Source organism: Vanellus vanellus, assembly GCF_965231255.1.
Source record: "Vanellus vanellus genome assembly, chromosome: 2".
Taxonomy (NCBI): Eukaryota; Metazoa; Chordata; class Aves; order Charadriiformes; family Charadriidae; genus Vanellus; species Vanellus vanellus.
In genome coordinates, this window is record NC_138906.1 from 131,530,180 (window position 1) to 131,553,412 (window position 23,233).

Below are 23,233 nucleotides of genomic sequence, written 5' to 3' on the forward strand. Positions count from 1 at the left end.
TTCGGGAGAAGTGTTGAAAGGTTTGAATGTGGTAACTAAACATTTACAAAAGATCTTTAGCCTGAAATATGTAAATATATTTCTGTCAGTGGTTCAGATAGCAGTGTTTAATTTTGCAGAAAAATTGCAAAGGTTTCTTTTTATTTTTATACTGAATTTATGCTCCAATGAAAAGCACTTCTCTTCAGGAAGTGGAAGAAATTATTTATTTTTAAAATTCTCTTAATATGGCATTTTAGCTATCTTGCAAAGGGTGTGAAAGATAAGGTTACCAGTCAGGAATAATGTTTTACAACATCATTACCCTGATAACACCCGAAGCAGCTCTATTTGCATGATATCATTTGGTATATAATATATCTATATTTTGAATCAAATAATATCCTCCTTGACTACGCTAACATTCCCATGTGATATTTATTTAGGCATCAAGAACAACTTCACTGAAATGCAGCTAAGAAATCCTATTGCTTCCCAAAAGATCAGAATTTTACTCCTCTAGTTTAAATATACCTTGGTATTTCATTTATCATAAAACTACACTTAGTTCACAGGTTATTAAAAAATCACTCCTTTATTACTATATATTTTCTACACTTTGAGTAGAAATAAAAATATTTCTTTGCAACTTTTATAGAAATTTTACATTAGTGAATATTTTCGTGCAGAACACAAAAATAGAGGAGGGGAAGAATATACCTTATGCCTATTGTACAGCCATACATAAGCACAACAGGAATGGCCGGTGGATGGTGCATTTATCGCCATTTCTAGGCACGGGCATGAGCAACCTGTACTGTGTGCAGTTCTGGGCCTCAGAATTTAAGAAGGATGTGAAATGTCCTTGAATGTCCTTGAATGCATCCAAAGAAGGGCAACAAAGCTGGTGAAAGGGCTGGAAGGAATGTCCTGTGAGGAGCAGCTGAGGACTTTGGGCTTATCTAGTTTGGAGAAAAGGAGGCTGAGGGGTGACCTCATGGCTCTCTACCGCTTCCTGAGGAGGGGAAGTGGAGAGAGAGGTGCTGAGCTCTTCTGTCTGGGATCCAGTGATAGGATGCGTGGGAAGGGTTCAAAGCTGAGCCAGGGGAGGTTCAGACTGGACATTAGGACTGGACATAGGTGGTCAAACACTGGAACAGGCTTCCTAGAGAGGTGGTGGCCTGTCAGTGTTTAAGAGGCATTTGGATTATGCCCTTAATAACATGCTTTAACTTGATCAGCCCTTAATAGGTCAGGCAGTTGGACTAGATGATTGTTGTAGGTCCCTTCTGTCTGAAACATTCTATTCTATTCTATTCTATTCTATTCTATTCTATTCTATTCTATTCTATTCTATTCTATTCTATTCTATTCTAATTCATTAATGCAGAAGCTGCCCATCCAACTGGTTTCTGAGCAAAGGGTTTCTGTAGCCCCGGTCCAGCCTTTCAAGTAATGGCATTGTTGATTTGCAAACTTCATTTTCTTCTTAATTTTTAAGCATCTTTCTGCACTTAAAATACAACAGACACTGTTTGTGGAACTAAACCAAAACCAGCAAATCCTGGCCCTGGTGAAGTCAATGGCAAAACTCCCACGGTCTGCGACTGAGCCAGGATTTCACCCAGAGTGAATAAATGAATATGTGTTACTGTGGAACACGTACGGGCAGTTGGCTTACACAGACATTTCCAGCTGTCGTTCCATACCCTCTCCACTACCTCTATATCATATTTCTCTTCTTTTACAGCCCCACTATCTTGTAGGTCTATTTTCTTCTGTTTCTTTTGCTTCTTACTGTCTTTCTCCTAAAGCCTTTCAATGCTTCTCTCACAATGCCAATGCAATTCATTGTCTTTCCATCTGCAGTTCATATTCTCAATGGCTCCTTCATCTCAGTTATTGAGTCTCCTTTCCTGTTATTGACTTTCTTCTTGGTGTCTCTGTTTTCCACTACTCTCTGACTTGTGCGGTAGTTTCTTGACTCTATTCCCTACTTTTACTGCAGTCTTCTGGTCCTAGTAAATCCCTGGCCCTTCACAAAGCAAGTATCTGTCTCTACTATAGACACCTGGTGAAATGTTTGCAAATTTCTGTCAGCAAAACTGAAGCATTTTGTAAAGTTGCATTATTTTGACCAAATTATTCACCTAGGAAAACTAAAAAGCCTTAAAGATGCTGTGGAACAAATGGAAGTCTTTTTCTTCAGCATTTTTAAACACAAATTTGAATTTGTGGGTTTGTAATAATTACTTCCTCTTGGTTTACAATTTTCTTTAAGGTCAGTAAGAACCATTTTAAAAACAAAGGTTTCATTCCATATTTTTTTTAATAGTTTACCATGCTACCAACATTTCAAAAAAACTGGGTTTGAAATGGCCTGAAAATTTTTTCCAACATTTTAAAAGGACTCTAAAGTGGAAAAAAAATTCCCCTTTCTCCTTATTTTTACACCCTGTAATCTGGGTGCCTTGAACTTCCCACACAGCAACAACCTTTTGTGCTTTCACGTAGGAAAAGTCAATGTCTAATCATAAAAGGGTTTGAGAGTCTATATTAAGAATACAATCTAACTTGTTAGCTGCTGGTTGAGATCCTGCACGCTATGAAATTCGTACACTAGAAATTAAAATCTGGTATAATTTCATGACCTGTATCACCTTCTCTCTCACAGATTCCAACTGTGTGAAGTTATTTCCATAAAGAAATGTGGGGATATTGTAGGAAGCAAACTGGATTTACCAACAGTTCAAAGCTGTGGTGAATATTACATTTAAAGCCAAGTCCTCTTATTATAGATATTTTTAACACTTCCTGAAAATTCCCTTCAAAAAAGTAACAGTAATTTTCATCAGCTCCGGGAAAAGAGTCATCAAGTATCTCCAGGTGTAATGTATTTTTAGTAGAACCACCCAAACTGTTAGCCGCAGTTGTGAACTCTGCCGAGGAAGTCTCTCGGCGCTGTGGTGGCAAGCTATCTGCCCACCGGCAGTTTGAGCACTCCAGCTAGAGGTGCAAGACCTTGAAAAAAAAATCTAAAGCCATGCCACAAACAGGGAGCAGTTTTCAAAATCATTTTCCCTAGCTTGGAAAGCAGTGGAATAACAGAAAGAGAAATAAACTGTTCTGAGGAAGGAGCAGGCTGAGGAACCTGGCGCGACTGCGGGGTCGTCGATCCTCCCCTGCTCCACCTCTCGTTCGCTCACGTAGACGATTACCTCCTTCTGGCCCTGCAGAAGCCCCTTGGCTTTTCTCTGTTCACGGTCTGCCACCCTCACTCCCTTTATGCTTTCCTGAAAGGAGCTTTCATCTTTTTTATCCTGTGTTGAGGAACCTAGCAATTCCCAGGAAGTTGATTTCCAATAATCACCTAATTTCCTGCATGAAGCGGCACAGGACGCCCCAAGACTCCCATCATCTCGCATGACCACTTTTAGCGCACTCAGACTTGTAAAGTCCTGCTGCTTTCTGCCCTTGTAGGCACAAAGGTTAACGGAGATTAGGCAACTTTTCTTAATTGTCAAACTCCGGCCAATTAATCCCTGAGCCTGGGAAAGGAGGATTTCCAAGAGGAAGGACATTAACAGCCCTCTCACGTTTCCCTCCATTAAGGGGCAGAGCTGAGATGAGAAGCCCAGACTGGCTCCAAAAGCTGAGCTCTGTCAGAACAGATTCCTCTTAGAGACAGTTTCCTCCCTTAGAAACACAGGAGAACAAACGAGTAAGCAAACAAAAACCCAGCCACCTTGGACACGTCTCCCGCACGCTCACAGATCATCCTGCCTGGGCACAGTAGTTCTGACGGCCCCTGGCCAGGCCACAGCAACACCATCCAGACCTGCTGGAAATGCAGCAGGTGGTAACCTCTGCAAGGGAGATAAAGACTTGGAAATGGCTGTGATTTGTACCCTATGGAGATAAAGCAGAGTCACTGCTAAGAATGTATTTGTTTGTTTTTTTTTTTTTTTCCCTATTTGTTCACTCAGCTTGAGTAAAGCCATTTGGGGGGCTCTTTGTTTGCTTCGGTTTGTTTGTTTGCTTTTTTCACTTTATTGCTTTCATTCTTCTACCTCATGCAAGAATAAAACCTCACTACAAAGGCAAACATTGAGCTGAAAGCCTTTTTTGCTAGGCACAGTGAGGGATCCGCTGCACAACCTCGCAGCTATCTCCATCTATGTGAAGATGCAGCAGGACCAAAGGACAACTGTCACCCCTCAAACTCTCAAGCCAGCGTTACAGAATAGGCTTACTTCTGTACTCAGAGCATTTGCAGTTTCTTTGTGTGTGTTTTCAGTTTGCCACTGCTCAAGAAATTTAGATGGTCTCAGACAAACAAATAAGGCAAACAAATAAGGCAATAAAATTACTGTCCCAAATTTCATCTGTCTACATTGTTAATGCCTTTGCTGCATTCCTGACTCCCCTTTATTCCCCGCTCTCATCACTAGGTGTGGATAACAGGTTTACTTACTGACTTGCCAGTTGTATTTGTATAACAGCTCTAAGTCAATGACATCATTTATTAGGGAGATAAATGAGAGCAATTAAGCATCATGGCCATAACCGGTGAAACTTTCTGCAATGAGACCATTATTAAAATGACAGAGTGCTTGTCTGTGCCTGCCCAAGGTGTGCGATTCAGCCTCTCTCCTTTGCCTGGTGGAGTGACCCCCGGCAGCGCACCTCACGCGTGCATTGTTTCCACAGGGAAACTATATATAACCTCTCGTGTAAAATGGCAACACGTATTGATTGATGGCCATTTCATTTTTAAGAGCCATCTTCTGCTATGTTATTTAGAGTTAAACAGGACAGCTGATAAACATTACACTTTAGTTCATGTTTGTTAATCTATTCACTTGACTAACCTCCTCAGATGCTGATAAATGGCACCTTCACAAAGAAGAGCAGTTACTTTTTCACATAATATACTGGTGTTTAAGGCTTTTTATAGTATATCAAATACACAGCCTTACTCTGTCATTCAAAACCTGAATGACATTTTATTAAAACCTGGTTTCTTTTTCTTTTTTTTTATTTTGTCCTTCCTGGCTTATATTTCCAATAGTTTTTAAAACTGGATTTGAGGTGAGGAGGGAAATTGCCACGGGGAGAGGAAACTCCATTATGCCAAATCAAACGTCTAGGTTTCAAACTAGGGCTTGTTTCCCTGAAGAAATTAAGTTCTCTAATTTGGGCAGAAAAGAAGCTGTAAAAGTGGAAAGGTGGAAAAAAACGCTATTGCAGGAAAAGGAGAGAAATAGGACTCATACATGGAAAAAAACAGTAAGGATGGTCAAATATAGTCTGAAGAAGCAAAAACAAGGAGAGAGAGAAAAAAACCCAAAACAATGATGATGCCATGAGAAAACATGAACTAGATAGGGTGCTCCAGGCTTCCCCCAGCAGCACCAGGAGGCAGGACTGAGCTGTAGGACAAAAGCGTTTCCATTCTGGGATGTTCTTGCCTACTTCTTCCTTCCTGCAGTAGGGATGTGACCTCCATCTCCCCACCAGGAAACCCCAGTCTCTCATGGGAGATGCTGCCAGCATGGGAGCCCTGTAAGGCTTCTTGGGAGTCCCAGACTGGCCATAGGCACACCATAGATGCCTGGAGGACGCGCAAAATTCCTATAGATGAAGCAGCTGTGATGGCAAATCCTTGTCCTTTTTAGGTGTTGTAAAGTAAATGCATTGCACAGGCTGCGATGTGACTGGCAAGAAGATGGAGATGACATCCCTCTCCTCTTGGATCCAAATGCTTAATTTTGTAAAGCACATGATTTACCTGTAGTTTTTATCCTAGCAGGCACTGCCCAGACCACAGTGCCCACAAGTGTGTTTCCAACGCGGCTCCATCGCCAGGAACATGAGGGAGGGTGAAACGGGAGCCAGGACCAGAGGGGCAGAGCATGCTGAGGCCAGCTGCACCCTGGCCCCCATGGGCTGCCTGGGAGAGGAGACCTGCAGCAAAGCGTTGCTTCTGAGGACCCTCTTCCAGGTGTGTGGGGAGGCTGGTCTCAAAACCAGAGAAGAAAAAGGAGGCTGGATTTCAAAACCAGATGTTACAGATGTGTTAAGCAGAATTTAGAGCAGCCCTCTTCTTCCTCTGAGTTGTTGCTCTTTTTTCTGGATGTCATGAAACCCTGAACGTGTTTATCACCATCCTTTCCATCCCTGCCAAGCCTGCTACAGAAGCAAGCCTGTGGAAGGAAAGAGCAGAGAAAGGTGAAAATGAATTACTACTTTAGTCTTTAAGGGGGTCTTTAAGGGTTGGTCCCACAGAGCTGAAAGGTGTCGAGGGTTGAGGGGAAACACAAAGAGGGACGCTGGGGAGACATGGCATGTTCAGACTGCCAGAGATGGAGCAGAAGGCAACAGGATAGGGGCAGATGAGGTACGTGAAGTAAATAACATATTTTTACATGCTTAAAGATGTGCCTAAGTGATGAGAAGGAGGATGCTGAAACAGACAAAAAGATAAGAAACATCAGAAGAGATATAAGAATAACCACAACAGGTCAGACCAATAGTACATCTAATTGGCCTCTGAAGTGTCACAGCAAGGTTTAAAACTCCATATTAACTCATCTGCTTGCACTGGAAATAATGATCTAGCCAGGATAAGCAGGCAGATAGGGCGTTTCATTCTTTAAGATAGGAATACTCATACTGTTAGGAAATAATTTATTCTAATTTAATGTGACTGAATGCTCTCAGTGTCTCAATATCCACAGAAAGGGTTTATACATTTCCTGGATCCCGCTGATTTTTTTGGCTCAGTAATATCTGTGAAAGGAGTTACACCAGTTAATAAGAAGTTACATAAAGACAACGTTTAGCTTTGATCACTGTTAAACCATCTGCGATTCAGGTTCATTTATTGCTCTCATTTTATGCTTTTAAGGAAAAGTATGGAATGAAATATTTTTTTAAATAATGGACCAGCATGTGTTTGTGGGGAAAATGTTCCTCCTCTGACCTCCACTTTTTGCTTACCCACCCAATAGTCATCTTTCTCTTCAAGGAACCAGAACCTCTTTGCTGTCTATGGTCAACAATTTTCTTTGCTCTTAACTTCAGCTAAATAACAAAGCTAACTCAACCCTTACATTTCATGACAGAAGGAAACCGAGGAGGTGGCGGTTGCTGTTCTTATTTCTTCAAGGATGCAAGCCACGCTTACCATACGATGCTATAAAAATGCATAATCCCATAATATATATCCCTACTGTTTCCTACATGACATGATATGCTGGAAAAATAGATTTTTCAATGCAAGGAAATATCCATGGTCTGTGTTTCCCCAAGTACCTGTGTCTTCTAAATCAGGCAGCCTCTCGCATGTAATGAAATCAGGGTACCTGTGCCACAGATGAGCAGATTAATAAAGAAAAGATCTTTCTTCTAGGGACAACTAGAATATCTATATTCATTTTAAGTTTGTAAGGAAGTTCTCACCTGGTTACTTCTATCATACCCTTTGACCTTGGATGGTGCCTTTCACATCTCACTCAACTTGCATTATAGATGAGTTGCTAGTCCCCAAAGACTGAGGACATTTCAGACTCTCACCTGTGAAAGAGTTGAATAGAGATAGATAGATAGACAGACACACAGACAGACAGATGCTGAAGAATAGGTGCTGCACATGGGATAACTAAGTGCCCAGCTTTAAAATGGGACAGTGTATCTTGTTTTTTTTTTTTTCATATAGAGATCCTTCAGCTGAAGTTTTTCTTATTGCTATGATGTAAAAAAAAAAAAAAGGATTATTCTTTTTCAGGAACAGGTTGATAATGTGGGCCCAGGATAGGATGGATTTTCTCACAGCAAATTATAGCACAGGTAATTTGATACAGAGTTTATTCAATAACAAAATTTGGTATGTTAGTACCAAACCATCACTTTATCACACACATTTCTCTGCAGTTAGAATTTATTCTGCACAGTTAATAGATTTTTATTAAAAGTTTTAAGTAAATCTCACCTTTTCTCAGTAGCAATGAAGAGAGGTGGATATCACGGTTTGCATTTCACCCCCCTGTCACCTTTGTGCATCTCGATGTAATGCAGCTGAATGCTTGCTACTATTTAATTAAACAGGAATCTGGATTAACTCCAGCTGTGGGCCATGTAATCAGGGTTTGTGAGTGTGTTCAAAAAGGGGTGTTTTCCCTGGCTCGTATTTCATTCCTGCATGGAAATCTGCTCTCACTCAAACCTGTCCACATGCTGCTGTAAATGATTTTCCCTCCCTTCTGAATCATACACTCAAGCACCCCCCACTACACTTCTATGAAAAGAAACAAAAAGACCCAAACAGCTTGACTCGTCCATTTACACTGAGTACTATTTAATGATGAGGGGCTTTGTTTGTTCATGTATAAATCTACCATTTAGTCGAGTTTATACTATAACTCCTGTAAGACCTTTTGTATTGTTTTGTGCAGATTTATGTCATTCTCCCCAGATGACTACAATTTGATTATTTGGGACTCATTGCTTAAGACCAGCTCATTATTCAGAAGTGGTTTTACCTTTCCTTAAAAAGGCATATCACCATTATGAACCACGGGTATGCTTTCAGTTCTTACTATTTCTCAAAATATGTTTGCTACCATTCAAAATAATAAATTATATCTATAAGAAACATGATAAGAAACTCTGACTGTAGTGGCAAATCTTCTTTTTTTCTTTCTCCCCCTAATAAAGAAAAGGATCACTGACCCATATATACATTTTGGAGAGAGTCTAGCCCACCCATAAATGTCAGCGGGTTCTCAAGTCTGAATATGAGTGTGCACCAGTGCAAATGTGTGTGTAAATTCATGAACTGACACATTCATGAGAATTTGTGGTCATATTTGATTTTCAGTGGTCTTTCTGAGTATACACTTTGCCCCTTTAGATGTCAGCATCGATCCAGACTGGTGCTTTTGACAGAGTATGTCTTGGCCAACAGAAAAGACAATTGTCAAATAGATGTTGCTCATTGTTCATTTCCAGAGACTGGACATCTTTTTGCGGTAATTTGATATGGCAAGTTTTCTCAAGCTATCAGCAGAGATTCCGACTACAGATGATAATGAAAACTAAATCTGAGTTCGTCATGCATGAAAGATTCTGAAACTTTAAATTTTTTAAATTCTGTACTTGTGAGGAGGTTACAGGTGGGTAAACTCAAAAACATTTGGCCTTAGCACAATGTTAGATTTGCTGGCCAAATGTCACCTGCCAAAACAAACTAGAAATAAATAGCTCTCAATTTTCAGCAGAACAGAGCCATTTTCCCTCCCTTTATTTATTTCTATTTTTCTCTTTCTTCCAATCCATTAGTGTGAAAAGACTATTGAATATAATTCTAGAAAATACATCCAAATATTTTAGGCTTTCTGATAAATTCCCTAAAAGGCATTGTAAATGGCAATTTTGATCACTTCAGATTGCCTATCTGAGTTATAGAGAGTTATATAGTCGCACGTGGCAGGATGTTTCTTTGTTATCCCATAGTGTCCCAGAGTCTGTCTCTGAGGGAACTGAAATTTTAGATTTCATTTTCTTTCTGTTCCTAGTTTTTTAAAAAATTGAACAAGCAGAATTGCTGTCATTTTCTTTTTTTGTCTTCAGGACCTTATCTAATTCATTTCCTGCCAGTGTTCTTCACTGCTCTTCCACCTACTCTTCATGCCAGGCTTTACAAAGTCATTACAGTACCGTCTCTATGTTTCTGGTCAAGACAGTGGGTGAGAAAGTTTTAACTTCTGTCCTAGAATCTGCTCTGATGAAGTCCTAATTAAGTTGCCAGTATAGAAAAAATTCGAAAATCACAGCGGTTTAAAGGTTAATCTTCAAGGAATGTTCGAGCAGATATAAGTAACATTATTTCTGAAAGACAGTGCGAGTGCAGTTGCAGACGCTAACGTGAAGCAATGCATGTTCATTACAACATCTTTCCACACTGTTAAGTGGAACAAGTCATGATGTAAGTGTATGTTTAAGTGCTTGAGGATCAGAGATATACTCTTATTCTTGAAGGAAACGATGGTGATGAAGGCAGTTTAAATGAAATTGTATGGTCAGAAGTACTGTCTGTACTTTTTATTTCTGTCTGCGCTTTTTATTTCTGTCTGCAATCCAGATCATGGTTGGGCTGTACCCACATCATTTCACTGTTACCAACTCTCGCTCAGCCATAAACAGCCAGACAAGCTTGACATCCGATTTTTTGAAGCAAACTCAGATTTATGATTACATTTCTGTCTAGTTTCTCAGTCTTGATGGAGACCTATTTGTCTCAGATTTTATATCACATCTACCATTCTTATATTTAACTGCATATATATGAGTTGTGGCAACTGCATTTGGGGATCAGGATATCTAAAGCCAACCTGAGGTGAAAACTCTGTCCGTCCACATTTTTATGTATTATCCTTTTATTCTTCTGCGTGAATAAACGCTGGGACAAGAGTCTGCTCTGTGCAGATATACTTCAGCATTGGCTTTCAGCTTTAACAGCAATCCAGATTTTTGTCTCCACCTCTGTCTTTAATACTGCTGTGGTTTTCAGCCACAAAGACAGCGCAAGTCAGCCAGGCAATCCCATGACAAACTCCACTAAGGACTTCACAGTTAACAAAACAATGAATGAAACATCATTCTGGCACACAGAACAGCTTTCTGCTGTCTTCTGCCGCCTTTGCTTTTTTTTTCCCCAAGTGGAAAAGCAACTTCAAAAACAAGGTGCTGTCATTTTAGCAAAGGGGAATTAGGACTGTGAAAGGATGAAGTGTCCTTGCACAGAAAGACTGCAGCTAAAATTGTATCAATATTCCTGTTATAAACTGATAAACACAGAGCTCAGTGAGGTCAAGTTGTACATGCTTGAGCTGACATGCCAATCTGCCAGCAGTCATATGGTTCTCATATGGCGACACGCCACAGATGCCAGGAAAATGTGAGAAGTTTCTGGCTCATTTCATTTCACTCTCCTGAATGCCATGTTTGCCTGCACACGCACGCACGCACACACACACACACACAAAGTAGATTTTCTATTTTAAATAGAGCTGTTATAGCCTGTGTATTCCCATTTTCTTAAAGGATTTGCAATAACTCACCCAAACTGATTCCTGAGACTTCATAGCAAGACTTGTGTTGGAAATGAGAGTAGCATTTTTTATTTTTTTTTTTTACAAGCCTTCAAAACACTCCCCTAGCCATTTTTAAATGACATCAAAAGACAGAATTAGAAAAAGAGACAGACAAGATAACAACACATCATATGTGGATGCATTTTGCACTCTTATAATATACATTCAGGGAATGGAGTCTTAAAAGTTTCAGTTGCCTCAAAAGGAGACTTCTTCCAACCTCTAACAACATTAAAGCAGCTCTTTTATTAATGCTTGAACAGTGGCAAGTATTTATTTCTTTGGTACAGTTTCTTCAATGTGCATATTTATATCAACAATGTGATGTCTCTGTCGCATGGACTGACATGATAGTACATTAGCAGTCGTCTGCATTCATATTTGGTAAACAGACCACAATTCTTCATTGAGTATATAATGCACAATTTACAAATTGTTGAAATATGTATTTCCACTTTAGACCATCTTTCAAGCTTTTACAGTCTTTTGTGTCAGGTTCGATTGTCTTCAAGAGGAGTTGTTTTCCTTTTCCTTCTTTTAAACTGTTACTAAAGGGAAAGGCTAAGACCAAAATATAACTGCAATCACGCAACATTTTTAATGAAATTACTTGCTTCTGTGAATGAGAGCGTACACTTCACCCTTGCCTCACCAAGTCCAGCTACTGTGATTTTAAATGAACTTACTTCAAATTGTTAATGCAAAGACATAAATTGGTTTTAGGCTTAATATACGAAAACCAAAAAATGCACAATATGTCAACACATGTGTGTGTGTGCACAGATGCAACTATACAAGTAGAGGTGATTTCTCCACGCAGGGCCATGTTTGAAATTAGTTCAACTTTGATATCTCACCTGCCTCTTTTCAGAAATCCATCTCATCAAGAACCTTAAAAATGCCAAATTTCTGGGCAGCCCCAAACGCTTTAGATATTAGTCTACGGGGAAATCATTTCTTCTTTTCCAGTGTTAAGATTCACTTCCCTGGGATCACACTTACCAAAGGTTCAAGGTAAGAACACCGAATTAGGAGCAGGCGGTAACTTTCTTGTGCATACAAAAACTAGGATTTGGGAGTCTTAGCCCTTAATTTTACAAGACTGGGAACAAGAAATAGCAGAGAGAATTCTCTGTGCTCTGAAGATGTCAAGATGTGAACATTTCAATAATCACCATTTAGATCTCTTTTTTTGTTTTCATTTACTCATCTCTTGTAAATTGGGGGAGGAAGGTCAGCTCAGGCATTAAGGCAATAGCCTGCAGCTGAGGAACACCAGATTTGACTCCTTGCTTGGCCTAAAATTTCCTGCACAATCCTGTTCCTTAGGTATAATTAAGATACTGCTCCCCTGCCCCCTTCCCCAAAACCGTTAAGATTTCACACTTGACCTTTAAATGTGGGGAACCAGGACTGTTTCTGATCTTGCGGATTCAAATGTATGTCCCGTCTGCACCCTGATGCTGGAGAAACGCCCATATTGGCAATCCCATTTGTTGTCTCCAGCACCCTAATTTTCTCAGAAAAGTGAGCCAGAGACAGTAGAGGAGGGCTTTGGTGTGTCCCACATCTTGTCGACAGGGAGACCATGATCTCAGGGCAGGCCATGTCAACTACCAGAGGTCCACACATTGATGTCTCAGCTCCTGACATACCTCACAGGGATGCTCAGACAAAACACAAAGAAACCATGATATTAAGGGTTCTGCAAGTCCTGACATGGCTTTTATTAAATGCCTGAAACACAAATACTAGTTGAATTAAAATTAAACCGAATAATTTCCCTACTTAGAAAGGGAGCACCGCTGGAATACATTCCAGCGACAAACCCCTATTTTCCTTCCCTGGAGCCCAGGGATTTCATATCACTTGCAGAGATCTTTCTGTTTTTTTTTAGGGTCTTGCCTAGTTCCTCAGGCTTCTGTTGAGGTAACTGGCCCATACAGATTACTTTGAAAAAAAGTCATCCCCAATACAATCCTGAGCTATTCCTGAAATATTTTGTCTTGCAAGTGTCATTGAAAAACACTATTATGTGAAATGGAGTCCTCAGTATGAATTTGGAGTTTCCTGTTCATCTATTTCCTGAGCTCAATCACTGTGAAAAATGTCACAGACACAAATTCAGATCTACAGTCTTTTTTATGAAGCCGTATTTTTTTCTAGCAATTCTTTTTCCCGCCCCCTAATGTATTTACTCAAGGGACCCTCATCATTGCAATAAGAATAATAAAGCAGCTGAGGAGCTGAGGAACAGAACTTCAGTTTGTTTGTTGCTCTCTAAAACATATACATTTGTACAAGTGTTTTGGAACAAACATTTGTGTTTGTGCTTGCACAGCAATTAACAGATTGTAAATACCATCCAAAGTACTGCGTCCACTTAGACTTATTGTATATATAACCCCTACTTGGATTTTGGTACATGAGTCACAGCTCCCATTTAGATTGCACTTTCATTTTATTGTTAGCCGTCCAGCAAAGATAAAGGATCCCGTACATGGAGTCAGTCTGATTTAACTCAGTGCACTTCCTCCTGAGATTGTATTACTGGGATCAAACCAGTAGCACACTCAAACGTTGGTTTCAACACTGCATATGTTGTATATGTGCTATCAATACTATGATGTCCTTGCAGCAATCAGAACAATTTCTCTGTCCCCAAACAAATTAGAGCCTTAGAACATCATTCACACGACAACAAACATTATACGTGTAGTTCTATCTTAATACTCGTATCATAATTTATTTTAACTTAATTTGTCAAGTTCATAACTATCACTTGAAACTTGCTGACAAGGAACCTGATAACACATCATATCAAATTCCATTTTACAACTGTTTCCTTGGAAACACAGGCATAAAAATGGGCCATGCACAATGGAATGAAATCAAACAAATTAAAATAAACCTTAAAGAATTCCCACTAATGAAAAACCCTTTGCTTTGTTGAAATTCATGCAAAAACAGGGATAATGAGTCTTACAATAAGAGCATCATTAGCCCCAACAGTGTTATAGTCCCTATTTGTTTTGGCCCTGATCCATCAAAACACTTTAGCACATATGTAACTTTAAATGCATGAGATATCCCAGTCAACAGAATGAGTCATGTGCTTAAGGTTATTCGTGTACTTAAGAACTGCACAAGAGGTGGCTTTGTCTCCAGAGGCTCATAGTTATTAGAGAGAGGATATATACACACACACTACAGGCTATACGTACATCTGTGGAAGCCATGCCCAGGAATGATAACAACATATAAAACACTCAAGTCTTCATATAGCATAAGTTATGACTTCTGATTATTTAAAATCGGGAGAAGATAACTGGATAAAGGTAGGAAGACATTAATTTTGAGCAATCTGTTTATATAGGGGTATAAATTTTATTTAATGTAAAAATTGCATGCCAGTTCAAAGAAGAAAAATGACTTTTTTTGTTGACCTTTGGGATTTTCTTCCATAGGTTTGAAGGCACTTTATAGTAAGATTGCAGATCACCTGATAAGAGGACTGTGCCGAGATTTACAGCTATCTTGCTAAAATTTTCCTGCCCATTAAGTTGTTTTTTTTTTTTTTTTTAATTATCAAGCAAACCAACAGTTTTCCTCCTTTTTATTGTAATCATTACGATAAGGATGGGTATCTGGATTCTTGTGCTTGCATTCGAGATCTAGTGCGTCAGTTTTATATGGCAGGACTATCAAAATGCAGATATTATGCTGGCAAATGTATTCTTTCTCCCAGTAAAATGGTTACCTTGCACCGGATAGCATGTTAATTCTACCAGTCTTGGATAAAAAAGCAATTTGAGCAGAATCTTTTCAGAATACTATTCTGTTTTTTTCCTCTACATTTAGGTAAAAATGTCATGGTTAAAGAAGGAATTTCCCTTGGGGAGTTTATTCCATATCGTACATCACACAGTCTCTTCTGTCTTTCTCTAATATATGTCTGGTACAAAATGCACTACTAACTAATAACAAAACCTAGTTATCACATAGTTATGTTGAAAGATTTCAGTTCTCAAGGTACTTTGCAACAGAATTACATATTACTGTCTCACTTCTACAGACAGGAACATAAATGTACAAAGAAACTCCTCATCAGAATTGGTTATTCCCTGTAGATCTTAGATTTGCACTGAGGTATTTTAATTTCACATATTTTTCAAGGATCTTACAGCATTCAGACTGTAATGGATGTCTCACTTGACCTAGGCACAGTAAAGAATAGATAAAACTTAAGCTTGTGAAGTGGAAGATATCGAATGTAAAGCTGAAAATACATATCAAATGCTGTTGAAAATGAAGCCTCTTTAGTGTTAATGCTTAAATTTCGGAATCCAAATCTTGAGACAGAGAGAAAATTCATAAAGTATTTGAACGTTTGCTTCTTCTATCTTTTTCCCCACCTAGAAAATTAAAAGTACTCAATGAACCCTCATGCAACTTTTTCAAAGAATTTTTACCTCATTAGCAAAACATGTGAAATATTTTAGTCCCAACTTTATACTCATGCGATTTTATAAGCGGACATTGTGTGGTTGATATTTATTTGGTAGTATAGATCTGGCATTCCAGGGTTCAACCCCAGTTCCAGCAGAGATATCTCACAAATCTCTGTATGAAACCAAACTTTCATTCCTGTAAAATCACGATTATTAATTTTCTTCTATCTTGTCCGTTCTTTGCGTTGGCAAGTTGACCCTTAAACTTTTGGGGCAAAAGCCATCTCCCACCAAAAATTAGTAAAATGTCTGCAGGCCCTCACAACATGTTATTGACATAAGTTAATACATAAGAATTCCAACCAATCATTTCAAAACTCCAGAATGTCTCTCTTTTTTTGCCTGTTGTTATGTTTACTTACTCCAACAGCAGCCATCCCCAGGATATCCAATTTCCAGAGCCTTAGGATAAACGATTGAAGGTGTAAAACATCCCAAATTCTCTTGAAATTGAGTTATTTATAACCTATTCTCTTATTCCTGTGTAGAGTGATACTCACTAATAAATTATATGTTCCCAAATGTTTTTTACTACTGTTTTCTTCCCACTGTTTCTGGCAAAATTTGTACATATAAATGGAATACTGTGTGATTTTTGCTAGACTTAAATCAGGTGTACATAACATGAAGGAAACCACGAAATACAATTGCTTGTTGTCACTATTGGCTTAAATTCAAAGTGGCCAAAAAGGGAAGCACGGGAAAGTGCTCTTCTCCACTGCCCTCGCTGTTAAGTGTCCCTTGAACGCAGTTACAATATTTGCTGACTAAAGATTTAGCTCTGGATTTGAAACTCTATTTTAATAGAAGTCAACTAGGAATTCTTGCCAACTACAGGTAGGATCCTGAGAGCGCCCAGTTTTATTATTTCATAGGTCCTCTTCTATTCTTTAATTTTACTTAAACTTCCATGGTCATTCTTGGAGATCTTCTATGAGCCAAGAGGATGTTACATTACTCACACATTAGAGAAATACCTTCATATTTCTTAATACCTTGGTTACTGGTAGGTGGAAACAGCAGGTAAACTGAGGACTCAACCCATGGATTTAGTTTTAGCAGTTGCTAAATGCTTCAATGAGGAATGTGCCTCTTCACAACCGCACGTGGCTATCACCGTGTTATAGCAAAGTTACTGGTACTCAGAGATAATTTTGTGTTGAGAAACGGGCCAAAATCATTATGCGTATGCTTGAAATTTTCTGGTACAATATCTGGAAAAGTGCAAAATTAACCCCAGTTAAATATACGATTTAACATGGACCTGTCATTTCCTACCAAGGACCAGAGTTTTTTTTCTGGCATAATGGTTTTGTGTCACTTTCTCACTATTGTCAAATTTTAGACCACAGAGCTGAGCCAGACAGAAGAAATGAACAGTGTCAGGAGGTTCAAAATTCTCTTAGTAACTACGTGCTGTGTACAGTAGGTCTCTGTAAACCTCATAAGGCCTTTTTGCCCTGAAAGTCCAACAGTTGAGGTTCTTAGGGCTCCTGTTGCAGTTTTAAGTTATTTTTGGATACAGTTTTACTGAGGTCTCTGTTGGCCCTCTCTCCTCACCTTCTTTTTTCCTGTCCAGCTGAACTCATGAAATTCAGATAATAGGAGCATGTAACATTCCCCAGCTGTGTGGGAGCTGCCGGCGGTGGGGTTGCTGCCTTTCACCTCCTGGTCTCAAAACAAGTTGTTTTTCCAAGTTCTCTACAAACACTGCAGCATAATGATTTGGCTGCTCAAAATTCACAGAAGGATCTCCAGTGTAGGAGAAAACAGCATAGACCACCAAAGAACTTCCTGTGTTTAATCCTGTCTTGTACCCCAAACTTCTTGACGTGAAACGAAAGAGAACCACAGTCACTGCCTATATAGCATCATCAGGAATCTCACCATGTAAAATGTAGCTTGTATCAAATGGAAGCACCAAAATTACCACCCACCCACCCCCTTTTTTTTTTTAATAACCCACCTTTTTTGTCACTTAATTTCTTTCTCCCTTTTCTCTGTCTCATGGTCCTTAAGCATTTAGCTACTTGCACCTTAAAGAGAGTGTCGCGTGGTCGCTGACTGAGCAAGTCAAAAGTCTCCAAATTACCAAAGAAATGAAGTATTAAAATTAAATCATCCTAAAGGTTGTTGATTTCTAATTTTATGTACAGAGAGGAGGGGTGGAGGGGAAGGTTTTGCTTTTCCCTTAATTCTGCCATATTGTCTGATTCACAGCCGGAGACAAACTGAAATGGCCATCTGGTTGATGTGCATACAAAAGGAGTGGTTTGCCAGACAAAGAAAGTACCTTTTATCATACAAAGCAATGAATCTCTTCTTATTAGACTTCCATTCCTTTGGCTCTGGTGGACCTGCAGGCAGGCAGGAGCAGACCCTACCTACCATCCAGATGTAGCAGCTGTTGTCAAAATAGTAATGCAAGAACGTAATGGTCTGAGGGCTCTGTGGTGCGTTCATAACACAAAATATACCACAGTCGTAATGAATATTTTCAGCTCCTGGTTTCTGATTTTAGACAGACCATTCTGAGTTCACTGATTTGCTCCTACCACAAGAGAAATTACAGGATTTTATGTTCAAATAACGATACATGAACAATCAGAATTCAGGCTGAAAACACTGTGTATATGGACCTTTCTGAATAGGGGTTTAGTTTTTGTAGTTATTTAATACCATCCACAAATGTATCTGTCTACCTTTTGGGATGGTAACTCCTTGTCCACGTGCACAAAAGAAAAAATGGAATGCAAAACATTCCCTTTTTGCCCATATCAACTTTTGCAATCTTAATCCACACATCCAAATATTTCCAAATGGCCACTCCACACCAGTTTGATTTCCTCTGCCTTTCAGCATATCCACCATTCAGACTATGTAAAATGCCCCAGAAATTTCAAATTTTTACAAAGAAAAATTTCACAGTGGAACATTATGATAGCCATTCCCTCTTTCTGGTGATAGCTGTTCAGAGCAATGCGAGAAATTCATCTTAGTTCACATGCACAAGATATCTGCTCTGTTTATGAATTATTTTTTTCCCCTCTATGAGGTACTTTCGTTAGATGAAAGACAGTCGTATGTATGAAGCACTAGTATTGTTGTTCAAAATCAATCCTTTATTTCAATTTTCTCATCTTCTCTTCTCCTTTGAAACCTCCTGCTCTTGACGCTGGACTCTGTTGACCTCCTCTTAAGGGGGTATTTCATTGCCTTTGCTGCGGTGATAACCGTGGAAGTAGAACATCCCATTTCCCCATAAAGCTGTCCAGGGAACTGGAATGGAAATTGCCCTGAACTGAGACTCCACTCCTGAGAGTGGATTGCTCTATGCTGATATTCCCCTTCTCCTGATTTCCTCCCATTTTAAATGATTTCTAAAAAAGATTGAAGCAATATGTTTTTCTAACTAGAATGAGGGTCAAAGAGATAAAGCAAGCAAACAAACAAAAGGAGGGTAAGGAGCGATCCTGGGTTTCTAGGCATAGCTGGGAAGTTCATTTCGCCGGTATGTGGCAGGCATGGCAATATTATTAAACGTTCCCCAGGCAACGTTGCTAGGCTCCAAATTCTGTACTTTTCTTCCAGAAAACAAACCATTTTCCTTTTTCAATCAGCTACCCCTTCCATCAATAGGTAAAAAAAATACCCACAGTACGTTGTATAAAAGCTGTTTAATTTCAGACAGTGACTGTCATTGTATTTATGCTGTCATGGTATAAGGTCATATTAAAACAAGGGACAATCAACTTAAATGTTGATCGCATAATACGGGAGTGTAATTGCAGCAAAAATACTCTAATAAGATTTTACAGGTTCAATACATTATTTTGAAATAAATGTGCACAAAGGATGTCTTGAAAGATGTTACTGAATTGTAAGTGTCAGTCATGCAAGAAGTAGAGATTTAAAAGCAGTCTTTGTATTCACAGGTCCATGACACGGAGTCCCTATTTGGAATATGATAAAAGAACATTCAAGGACAAAAGCATTTCTGGCCCTAAATTTCCCTTCACTTCATTCAATTATCTACAAACCTATCCTTTTTTCCTTCTTATAATATATGACATCAAATTTCTGTGCATTAAGTGAAACTTCCCTCCGTTGGGCAAAGACCTCCAGATTTCTCAGCCATGCAGCAGCAAATTTCGGTCAGGCTTGCCTTTTTCTCCGTTGATCTAATGCAGATATTTATTGAAGTTTGCTGTGCGTTGTGACATGCATTATGTCACCTCCTAAATAAAAAGTAAAGCCATTAATTATACTCAAAACAGCCTGGGAAGGGGATTTCACCTTCATCTTCCCACACAGGAACCCATTCAGGTCTCTCCTCCCACAGGAGACCGAGTCCTCGCAGGGACCCTGTGAAGATCAAGGTAGGGGAAAATACACTCCGTAATGAGGGCTCTCCACAGCGTAGATATAGACTGAGGCTTGTCAACCAAATTACCCAACCTGGACTTTGCCTTCTTTACCAAACGAGCAAGGCACACTTCCCTGCTACTGCCTTTGTCATCAGTGTGAGAACCAAAGAGCAAATAAAATCGTAATGAGGAGATAGTCCAAAGGCAGAAAACTCCCAAGGTTTAGCTACAGCTTAGAGACCCCAATTCAGTGTTGCTTGTGGCAAGTGCATTAATTTTTCAAAAGACTTTTGTTTCAAAATCGTAGCATCCAAATGCTTCGTGTCTCACCACGCAGGTGGGTTGCCCTAATAAAGATTTCAGATATTCAGATGTTTTGACAAGGTCCACCCAAGGACCTCAAGCTTATAGTCTTATTGAGTGTACATTAATATTTTACACTGTTATATTAGCTCCGTCTTGGAAACTTCACCATAGGAAATGCCCATGCAATACTCAGATGTTTCCCTGAAGATGAACTGGACACCAACAGCATGGTCAACTGTGAAAAGGTTCAGCTCTGGGAGAAATCGTTCATATAGCTGGACTGCTGTACTCCCTGGTACCACACCACAGTAAAAAGCAGTGCAAGACCTTATAATCCCAAATCAAACTTTTCAATAGAGAGGGCAGAAACCCACAGGTGTTTAGCTCTAAAACTCCCTCCTCGTTCTCCTAGCAACACCTCTTGGTTTGTCAGATCAAGGTTCTGCCACTGCCTTTTTAATTAACTCCCAGAGCGCGGGACTAGCAAAATACCATTCTGCCTGGTGAAAATGATGGTCTTACACCGATCCATTTCTGTCCCAGTCTCTTGATGTCTCTGTACTGATGAGATGGAGCATGGCCCTTCTCCCACGCGTGCAAAAAGTTGCATTGGGAGAGAGAAACAGGGGTAGCTAGTACAAAGGCAACGTATTTATCTATTTTGCAGACATAAAATGTGAAACCCAGGGTGGTCAGCTATACGTGCAAAATCGGTCAGATGGAACAGGAACCTGGAGTTTAAAATGTGCCCCATGCTCCATGCTCCACACTCAACCAAAAAATAAAATAAAAAAATTTTGCCTTTAACAACGCTCTGTTGTAGGACAGAGAAGTGCCTGCCAAGGACTTAGTCAAACCCAGTGGAGTTGATGAAAAGACTCACTGCCGTTAACAGACTTCGAACCAGGCCAGAATTTTCTAGAATATTTCATGAGTAACAGAGCTAAAAATGAGTAGCTGGAAAGGCTAAGGGCGACAGGGATGTTTTAAAATGTGGTGGTAGAAAACCAAACATGCAAGCAAGCAAACTGAGAAAGACAGTGACCATCTGCCACACAGAGCGGGGACGCAGCCGACAATCCACTTCTCATACCGAAGCAGACCCATGGTGGGCCCCAGGACGATCTCGAGGCAGGATCCCGCAGGCGAGAGGAAGGCTGCCCTTCTCTTCCTCTGTCACCTTGTGGCGTGTCCTTCTTGCTTCAGGCTGGTGATAGGGCTTCAGCCTGGAAACCCTCATGTGCCAATTTGAAAACAATGACAAGTGCATTACTTTAGCTTCCCTTAAAAAAAGGAGTTGATGAAGCCAAGGACACGGCAAAAAATAAGTATAAAAAGTAGAAAGAATTAGAAAAAAATAAAAAGAATGGATATGTTTCTTCACCATCACATTCGGGGAAGCTCACCTAGTCCTTGGCTACTCAGGCAATTGCACAAATAACAGAAAATGCCTGGTAGGCACCTCCCTGCCTGTGCGAGGATGGGAATTTGGTGTTTGGGGCTGCTGGTGGTATGGGTGGAGGTGGAGGTGCCGGTTTGCCAGGGAGCAGCCGAGGGCTTCAGGGGGTCAGGCTGATCCTGGAAGGTGCTGAGCCACCTGGTCGGGGGTGTTGGGAACCTTGCGGGATCGGGCCCTTAATGCCTATACTTGATAAGCATCCATGGCAAAAAGGCTGTACTAAGATAGTCGTCCAAAAATGGGGAAACAAAAATCACTATAATTAGTGGTAGATGTGGCATTTTTAGCGTAAATGGGAGAACCCAGCATTTAATGCACAGCGCAAGGTTCATTTGCAGCCATATAATCGCTGTCAGCTAATGCCTGATAAACCCTGCCTAAATTGGAATTTTATTATATCTATTTTATTATATATCTATATTTATTCCGACAAAAGTTGGACAAACTTGTCCAAAAGACTAGGGGTCCATTTTATGTGCTTGGGTGTCCAAGCACCTGCCAGCTGTTTGTCCCTTGAATTGAGGACATCATGTTTTCAATTTCCTTCAATAAAGCTATGAATCTGGCAATTTGCTGGCCTGCTTCAGCTAAACAGAAAGGACAATTTGAGAAAGATCATAGTTCAGGCTCAGTCAGACGGAAACGATTGAAAACAGAGAGCTGGCCGCTATGTTTCCCCAATGCAGCTTGCTGTCGCAGTTTGACTGACAAACTGACTTTTTTGAGGTGCTCATGCCCATTTCAGTCAGAGTTTATTGAAGGTGATTTTGATCTTCTCCATGAGGCCACAGCAGCGGCCATGCCATCTGTCACCTTGATTGCATCGTGGATTCTCTGGAGAGAGTGCGATGGCTCCTGATCATTTACAGATTGTGCTGCTTTCGCCTCCATAAGGACCACATGCACAGAGCCAGATGGTGAACATACACGCTTATTATAAGTCTTTATCTCTGTGCAGGAAGGAGAGGCACCATTAGATCTCCCTCAGGAGCTCCGCTCCTCTCTACCATCATGCTGCTCTTCAGCAAATACAGTCTTCTTCAGCTGTCATCAACCTACCTCTGAAAATTAAAAAAATAAACAATAATTCCATCAGCGCAGGCACGAGACGTACAGACACTGCCACAAAGCAGCCCCCCCCCTTCCCCCCCCCTCCCCGGCACACACATACGCTCGGGCTCCCGCGACTGTCAGCGTTAGGTGGAAACAAGTTTGTTCGCGAAAAGACAGTTAATGTGCAATTAGGAGAGACTTCTTTGTGAAAATAAAGCGATGCCATCCTGGTTGTTCTTGGCACATTTTTAATTCAGCGCGTCCTTTCTCTATAGCAAAGCCCGAGCGCCCGATCGCTGTTTTTCCGAAGGCAGCTTTGTGTTTGTGTCTGTGTTTCTCCTGTCGGAGAGCAGTGACGGGATGCTGGTTGCCACGGGTTGCGTGGCTGAAATCTGGCTGCCG